The sequence below is a fragment of the Dioscorea cayenensis genome, chromosome 5 (assembly GCF_009730915.1).
Source record: "Dioscorea cayenensis subsp. rotundata cultivar TDr96_F1 chromosome 5, TDr96_F1_v2_PseudoChromosome.rev07_lg8_w22 25.fasta, whole genome shotgun sequence".
Lineage (NCBI taxonomy): Eukaryota > Viridiplantae > Streptophyta > Magnoliopsida > Dioscoreales > Dioscoreaceae > Dioscorea > Dioscorea cayenensis.
Genome location: NC_052475.1, coordinates 17,322,151 through 17,331,419, shown reverse-complemented (window position 1 = coordinate 17,331,419; position 9,269 = coordinate 17,322,151). Strand labels below are relative to the sequence as shown.

Sequence of the window (9,269 nt, the reverse complement as noted above, 5' to 3'; positions counted from 1 at the left end):
TCTATGCCGTAGATCGCGTTGCTTCTTCAATAAGCGATAACATTGATGAAAATCTTGCTATCATTGCACAAGTCAGAACACATAAGTGTGACTGCCTTTGTTCCCCTCCAATTTACATATTCTATTAAGCATAATGGAGGTTGGCAAACACTCATATGTTTTCGAGTGTAACTTGCATCTTTTGTATGTCCACTTCAAGATTCCATCAACATAGTGCATTTAAAATCTACTTTAGCTCCTTTCTTCTCTATTCAGCTCCACAACCCTATATGCACAAAAGAATACAAAAACACAAGTATTAGTGATAAAACCTGATAAAAGTAATGTTCATCGTAAGAAAAGAATACTTCGTATTCTTAGTACACAAACACTTATCACTTTTCTTTTCCTAATCTTTACTGATCATGTGGTCCGGAAATGTGTTTCACAAGAGGAAGGATGGAATATTCTTGCACATTGTCACTCATGACCTATTGGAGGTCATTACACCTCAAGTAGAACTACTGAGAAGGCATTGGTAGCTAGGTTTTATTGGCCAACATTATATCAGGATGCACATCAGTTTGTTCTCTATTGTGATAATTGTCAGAGAGCTGGAAACCTTTCCAGGTGTGAGTTTTATTATGTTTTTTTTAATTGAGTTTTTAATTGAGTTTCAATCTTGTATGCTTATGGTTTGATTTCCCCTTAGAGTGACACTAGGGCTGAGAATCTCTCTAGTTACCCTTTTGATGAGTGACCATCACCATTAGGATTAGACTTGGCAAGATTAAAAATTGTTGAGAGGGAGAGTTGAGAGGTAGCGGAGTGTCCCCTTCCCCTTCCTATATGATTTGTCCTACCTCCACATTCCAAGAGTTCTTTACAATCACAATAGAGTAAAGTGTTGATAGATCTTCTCCACTAGGGCTTAGTTGTACAGGCACAATAGAGTGAAGTGTTGAGAGTTCCTTTTTACTGGTGCTTAGTTGTGATTAGGGATCTTTCACCTTGACCAAAGGGTTTGATCTAGATTTGGGAATAGGATTTATCATTTGTAGTCTCTAGAACCCCAAGCAGTCCCACGCAATGTGAGGTGTTAAGAGTTTTCTTTTCCACTGGGGCATACATAGAGGGCTAGTCACAGTTGACCTAAGATTTGGGACTGTGTGTTTTTGGATTTCCATGACTCTTTAAATCTCAATTAAGGAAGCATAATGTTAGTCTTGCACTTTAAGCAGTACTCCTAAAGGGGAAGCATTGTCCAAGTACCCCACTTTATCATTGAGTTTTTCTTCCTTTTTACCCTTTGTTTTTTTTTCTTTTTATTTCATTGAAATTTCTAATACAATCACCAATTGATTATCACTTTGGCTAATTAGCAATACTACTTGTTTCTAGAGTCTATTCCCGATGGATTCGACTACCCACCCTTTGGGTACTTTATTACTTCGATACACGTGCACTTGCGATACATATGCAAGGATGTGTCAGAGAACAAGTAAATTGGTACAAAAGAATAATTTAGCTAAAACACTAAGCTACAAGTTTTCCTAAAATCTCTAGACTAACCATTCCTAGGCAACGGAGCCAAAAACTTGACTGGCAATTATGAGGTGGTGTAAAAATATACAAATATAAATACGCGAATATGCAAGTAATATTATAACTGGTCTGTTAATACTGCAAGTGTACAGGCCGTCAAGTAATACCTCGTGGTTGAGCACAAAGATTGTATTTCCCCAGGAACGGTGAAAGGCTCCTTTTACCTCCTTTTCATATAATCAATAGCCTAACATTTATGTTCTTTCTTTAATCTTCTTCTACAACTATTACACAATACAATTGGAGAATCATTAAACACAATTTGAAGGAGATTGGAGAATGTACAATAGTTATCTTGATTATTACTTATGGTAGGCGTTGAGTGTGATAATCATGTTCTAGAATTGGACCAGGGGAATTCAAAGGTCTACTAGTCTTAATCTGTTACTAACTAGGTCTAAATCACAAGGAACTTAAGATGAAATCTCTTCCAGCCTAACTTCCTATGTTTACCTTAAGTTCAAGAACTCCACTAGAAAAGGTAAACCAAAACCTAAGCCTAAAAAGCAATCAGTCCATAATCGAGAGATCTACCAATACCTAACTAATAAGTGCATTTTATATGGATATTTTATATACCCTATTGTGCTTTTTATTTGTCTTTTTATCATGTTTTTGTTATAAATCGATTCTACTTGATGTATGTTTGTTAAATGTTACATATAATTAGGGTTTGGACTAGAAGGAATGAAAAGAGATTAATTCTGATATAAAACAACATTAGAATACAAGTTTCAGGACAAGCAAGGTCCGAAGCACACCCATGCTCAGAAACATGGTCAGAAGCACGGGCGTGCTGAGCCGCTTGCATTATACTAGAGTCTATATAGAACTGAGAAGCACAGTTTGGATGCCCCTAGCACCATCATGCTGAGGGAGCACGGTCGGTAAGCACCGGCGTGCTCATCCCCATGTATTTTACTTGAAATCTCATGGGAATATCAATATGGTCACTGTGCTCCTTACACGAGCGTGCTCTCATAACATGAGCAATAAGTACAGGTGTGCTTACCCTCATATGATTTACTAGTACTGCACCAAAATTAATTCCCAGGATCTAGAGCCAAGCACGATCATTAGTACGCCCATTAGCACAGTCATGCTTACATCGGGAAAGGATTATTTAAGCCCTAAAGTTAGATTTCAAGGGGATCTTCTTCTCTCTTTCTAAAGGCGCAGGTTAGGGTAGCCGTTGGCACCATTTAGGATCTGAATCTGGAATTGAGATGATCATGTAAAAAGAGAATCATCGGCGACAACCATTGTCAAGCCTTCTCCGATGTGATTGTAAAGCAAGAAGGGAGTTTAATGGATAATTTAATTCTCTTATTACTTTCCTATGATTGTTTGTAAGACTATGAGGGGTTAACCTTCTTTAGGTGCCCTGGATTATGAACCTTAACTTCTAATGTTTTGATTTTAGTGATATTGATTCTTGAGTTTTCTTACGGTCTCCATTTTGTTGATATTGTTTATTCATCTTTGTGTTGATTGCCTTGTTGCGGGTTCATTATTAGCATAACATGGGGATTACCGATAGCCACATGAGCATTGATTTTTCATTGCTAGTTTCCCATTGGTTTAATCATAATTTAAGTTGCTAGTTAACCCTAGATTACCTTCTTGCTGTCTAGAGGATAGATTCTATTCATCTAACTAGGGCACACATAAGGGAAGGGGTTGATTCTACACCCAGCCTTGAGTAAGGGCATGCACTATCAAAACCCTCCATAGGTGATCACCACGGTCCAAGAGGAAGCTCTTGAATCATTGCCTAGTCATTGCATTTGTCAAGGGGATTAGTCCGGGGCACTATCATTTCCATTGTTATCCCTTCAACTAAAACCCTTTCTCATTTTCCTTTTCTATTATTTTCTACTTTAGTAGTTTAATTAATTTAACCCAATCTTTGAGTCGGCTAGATATTAGGAAACAAGTGAGTATCGAGAGCTATACCAATCCCTGTGGATTTGACTACCCAATCTTGTTGGGTATAATTTACTACTTGTACCACTTGTGCACTTGCGGATATGCAAGGGGTATATCACTGATAAGTGCTTGGGTGATAAGAATACGAAGTGTTCTTTCCTTATGTTGAGCATTACTTTTCTCGGTTTTTAACACTAATATGGGTGTATTTATGTTACTTTCATGCAGGTAGGGTTGTGAGGCCGATTATGAGAGAAAGAAGCCAATGTTGGTCGTAATGCACTAATTTGGAGGAAATCTTGCTAAGGTTTAAAGGCGAAGACAAAGGTCAGGTTCCAGATGCAGGAATGTGTGCCAACCTCCTTGTACTCGAGTTAGCACAACTATTTGGACGGGCACAAGGGTAGTCACATTCAAGCATTCCAACTTGTGCATATAGAACAAGATCTCCACCAACATGTCCGTTATTAAAGAATCAAGGCGATCCACGAAGTAAATGTGTGCCCGTTTGTGTTACCTCGATGAAAGTATGGATTCTGGAGTATTTCAGGCCGATACTATAGCAGGATATTGTAGAAAATATTGTAGCAAAAATACTACAGCATCACTATTTACAGTCGGCCGAGAAAACAGGAAAATAGAGAATCCACAAGGGCCCACATGGGCGTGTGGATTCCCAATTCCAGCCCTTTAAATGACAATTTTAGCCCCAATTTCAGCATTCTTTTCTCCATCTTTTCCCCAACTTGAGAGAGGGTGGCGGCTAGGGTTTTGATAGGTATTGGCTAGGGTTTTGGAGAGGTTCTACGGCTCCGACATTGCGCACCGTTTGGAAGATGGTTAGTGGGAGAGCTTTCATCGGCACTGATCCAGCGAGGTGTATAATAGGCCGGACAAAAGGATCCTTGTGACAAGTAGAGGACTCTCCACAAGACCATCGCCATGACTAACGAGGGGGTTTTCTATGGATGCTTTATTCTTACATTCGATTTCATTGATTGTATCTAGCTCCATGGAGAGCTAAACCACTAGAGGGTACTTGGGTATTTGTGAACCCTAGGATGTATTCATTTCATTGAATCTCTTTATTATGCTTTCAATTAATTGATGTTTATTGTGAGTTACAATCTTGGAGACTTGATTGTATGAATACACCCCTAGAGTGACACTAGGGTTGAGAGTTCTTGTTGGTAACTCTTGTGAGTGAGTGACACACCACGAGAGTTAGACAAAGCTAGATTGGAGAGGGTTGAGAGGGTGAGTCGAGAGGTAGCGGAGTGTCCCTTTTCCCCTCTGGTGTGATCTATCCTACCTCCACGTTCCAAGAGTTCTTTACGGCCATAGTAGAGTGAATGGGCTAAGGGATGACCTTCCGCTGGGGCTTAGTTGCGAGTGCAATGTAGTGAAGTGTTGAAGTGATTTTAGCACCTAGTGCTTAATTGTGGCTAGGGATCTTCCACCTGGACCAAAGGATTAGGTATATACATAGGAATAGGGTTTATCACTTGGAATTCCTAGAGCTCATTGTAAATCTATGCGAGTGCGAGGTTGAGAGGTTATTCAATCTCTCCTCCGGGACATGTATAGAGTTAGGCATGGTTGACCTTAGATTTGGGATCATGTAAGTAAGGATTTCCATGACTCATTGTTGCATTAATTAGGAGGTATAATAGAGGGTTCTTGCACTTGAAACTATTGCCCTAGGCGGATCAATATCCGGGTACCCCATCTTTATCGATTGCCTTACCTTCTCCTTTACTTGTGCTCTCTATCTTGTTGCTTTTATTTTTGTAATTTCATAATTTGTCACACTTATCACTATTCATCTTCCACATTAGTTAAGAAACAACTTAAGTGTTTTTATTCTCTACTCTCTGTGGATACGATACCCACTCATCTGGGATTCTTACTTCGACACCCGTGCACTTGCGGTTTACATGCATATACGGACGTGTCAAGTTTTTGGCGCTGTTGCCGGGGAGTAGGCGTTTAGAGATACTTTGCACTTTGTTTTCTTAGCTATTCATTCATTCTATTTCATATCTTCTTTTCTATCATCGTTCTGATTTTGTTTTCTTTCTTTTGGTGCAGCTCCAGGTTATGTCCCGAGGGAATCCTTCGATATTGATTGAAAGAGATCCCGAGCTCGAACGTACACTTAGAAGAAATGGGAAAGGACCTGTGCAAGAATAGTCTAATCTAGCTGAATTAGAAGTAGAAGAATCTAAAAACATGGCAGAACAGAATGAGCAGCAGCGGACATTATCCGATTATGCCAGACCTTCAGTATTGGGGACACAATCGAGCATTGTGCATCCCCCGATTATAGCTGAGAACTTCGAGCTGAAGCCGGCATTCATCTACATTTTACAGTAATCCACATAGTTTAATGGTTTGGCCAATGAGGATCCGAACAATCATATAGAGAACTTTCTCGAGGTGTGCAACATGCTTAAGATAAATGCGGGTAACGAATGATGCCATCAAGTTGAGAGCCTTCCCATTTTCCTTGAAAGGGAAAGCAAAGCAGTGGCTACACTCATTACCTAGAGCACCAATTACCATATTGGAGGAGATGGTAGAAGCTTTTCTTGCCCGTTATTTCCCTCCCAAAAAATCTATAAAGCTTAGGAATAAGATCTTATCCTTTGTACAATTGGAATTGGAGTCTCTATTTGAGACGTGGGAAAGGTTCAAGGAGCTCCTGAGAAAGTGCCCGCAACATGGATTCCCAGAGTGGATGATTGTTCAAACCTTTTATAACGATTTAAATCCGAGTACAAGGCAACTTTTGGATGTGGCAGCAGGAGGTACCTTAGGTAGCAAGACCCCCGGTGAGGCCCGTCAACTAATTGAAGAAATGAGGTTAAACAGCTACCAATGGAATACTAGGGAAAAGAAAAAGGTGGCCGGCCTCCATGAGATAGATGCAGTAACTTCATTGGCGGCTCAAGTTGAATCATTGAGTAAGAAGTTAGATCTCCTAACTTCGAATAGAGTGGCGTCCGTGACTACTTACACCAGGTGTGGTGGAGGACATGCTCCCACCGATTGCTCGATCTCTATTGGTGATGCATCTTCAGTTGAGAATGTCAATTTTGTAGGTAATGCTATGAGGAATCAAGGAAACCCATACAGCAACACCTACAATCCGGGTTGGAAGGGTCATCCCAATTTCTTATGGAGCAACCAAGGTCCACAAAAGGCTATGGGGCCACCGACTTTCCAATAACAACAACGAGCCCCAAACATGGAAAACAGAGTTTCAGGTTTGGAGACCCGGACAAACGATTTGGAGAAGACCTTAACTAGGTTTGTGCAATCATCTGATACAAGGTTCCAATCAGTTAAGGCTACACTTCGCAACCACACCACCTCTTTGCATAATCTTGAAAGTCAAGTAGGCCAGATTACGAAGTCCTTATCGGAAAGGCCACAAGGAGGCTTGTCGAGTAACACTGAGACCAACCCTAGAGAGAATGTGAAGGCGATCACTTTAAGAAGTGGTCGTGAGGTTGAGTATAAGCTTCCAAGTGAGAAGCCCAATGAACACGCACCAGAGGTTATAGAGGTTGAGAAGGGAACAAGCAAAGAGAAGGAGGTGGCACCCCCACCTTTCAAGCCAAGAATCCCTTATCCCTCTAGATTGAATAATAACCAAAGGGGTGAACAGTACAAGAAGTTCTTAAGTTTGTTCAAACAACTCCACATCAATATTCCTTTTGTTGAGGCATTGGCTCAAATGCCTAAGTATGCAAAATTCTTGAAAGATTTGTTGACCAACAAGAGAAAGTTGGAGGACAGTGCTTCAGTGATCTTAGATGCTTCTTGCTCGGTGGTCTTGCAAAAGAATATGTCGAACAAGAAGAAAGATCCCGGAAGCTTCATCATTCTGTGCAATATCGGCAATCTAGGTGAAGAAATGACATTGGCGGATTCAGGGGCTAGCATCAACGTCATGCCATACACCTTCTTTTAAAACCTAGGCATGGGAGAGCCTAGGCCCACTCAGATGACTTTGCAATTGGCGGATCGAATAGTGAGACATCCGAGGGGTATCATTGAAGACGTGCTTGTCAAGGTGGAGAAGTACATATTTCCTATAGACTTTGTGGTGCTAGACGTTGATGAGGATGCGGATGTACCCTTGATACTTGGGAGGTCGTTCTTGTAGACTTACAAAGCAATGATTGACATGGACGGCGGAGAGTTAACATTGAGAGTTGAAGATGACAAGCTCACATACCGCCTTGCTGAAGCCATGCATCATTCTCTTGATTTCGATGATACTTTGTATTTTCTAGACACTACTGATGAGATTGTTGATGATTATATACAGGAAATGTTCAATCTGGACCCGTACGAGGGTTTGTTTGACCAAGAGATGGACAATGAAGGAATCATGATGCTTGATTCGAAGGAAGAAGTACCATCTACCCCGGGGATCATAAAGAAGGTGCTCTGGAAGATGAAGAGGGCCAGGAGATGCCACCGGAAACGCTCTAAGGTTGTTGGAGACGTGCGCGAACCGAACAAATTGGATGAATCATTACTAGGTGGTCCCAAGCCTGATAATTCCCCCTCTACCTTCAAGAGACTTTGTTCAACATGTTTCCAAGCCATGGGTAAGAGGGAAACCTTCATCTATGAGCCCCCGTGAGGTAAGACAAGGTACGTCAAACTAATTGACGTTAAACAAGCGCTTCTTGAGAGGCAACCCAAGTGTTTACTGTTTTCTTAGTTTGGTATTTTAGTGTTTACTTGAATAAATTGTTGAGTGTTGGTGTCTTGATTTGTAGATACTTTTCCTGTGATTTTCTTGTGAACTTGTAATTTCACCATGTGTTTTCATGTGAATTTGATGAAGTTTTGGTCGTTTGAGCTATCTATCATGTTTCTCACTAGTATAGTTTGCATATTAGGGCAGGCTCTGAGTGTGTAAACATGTTCAGAAATTTTTTGCAGAGCCTGCAGTGTTTTCTAAGGCATCTAGAGAAAACACATGGGCGTGTGGAATTAACACACGCCTGTGGTTTTGTATTGCGAGCTCATCCAGAGAAGGCACAGGGACATGGACTCATCCTTGTGAACGACCTTGTGATTCTCGTAAGCCCGTGGGTAATTTCTGCACGAGCGTGTGATTTCCTACAGAGACTTGGCAAACTATCCCGAGAGCACACAGAGGCGTGGACTCACCCCTGTGGGCGAACTTGTGAAATACGCACGGGCGTGGGTAATTTCCACACGCCCATGCGGATCTCTGCATACGAGCTCTCTCCATCCAGAGAAGACACAGGGGTGTGCGGCTGCCCCTATGAGTTGGGCTTGTGAATGGCCACGCCCAGTGTGGAATTTTCATACAGGCGTGTGAAACACTTAGCGATTCTTCTCGGGTGGACAGAGAAGCCACAGGGGCGTGCGCTAGCCCCTGTGGGTCGGGCGCACGGGCGTGGGTATTTCCCACACGCCCGTGTATTTGCGATCAGAGGTAGTGAGTGTTTTCTCGAGAGTGCACAGGAGCGTGCACCTGCCCCTGTGAAGCTTTCCCGTGGAGGCGCACGGCGTGGGTAATTTCCATACACCCGTGCGGTTGTACAGAACGCCAAGAGGCGTGAGTTTTTTTTAAAAGGATTATTGTTTCTCTTTACCCTCATAACCTCCATTCATCTGAGAGCACTCTTATATTGTTTCCCATCTTTGTATCGCCGTGATAAATGCTTGTGCGATAAGAATAAGAAGTGTTCTTTCCTTGTGTT

General features: G+C 41.6%; 1 non-coding gene across 1 annotated transcript; it reads right to left on the bottom strand.

Annotated features, from left to right (window-relative positions):
- Positions 1–6,136: 6,136 nt before the first annotated feature.
- Positions 6,137–6,243, bottom strand: LOC120262742. The gene has a single exon (XR_005536995.1). It is a non-coding gene; the product is annotated as a small nucleolar RNA R71 (small nucleolar RNA).
- Between the last annotated feature and the right edge of the window lie 3,026 nt (positions 6,244–9,269).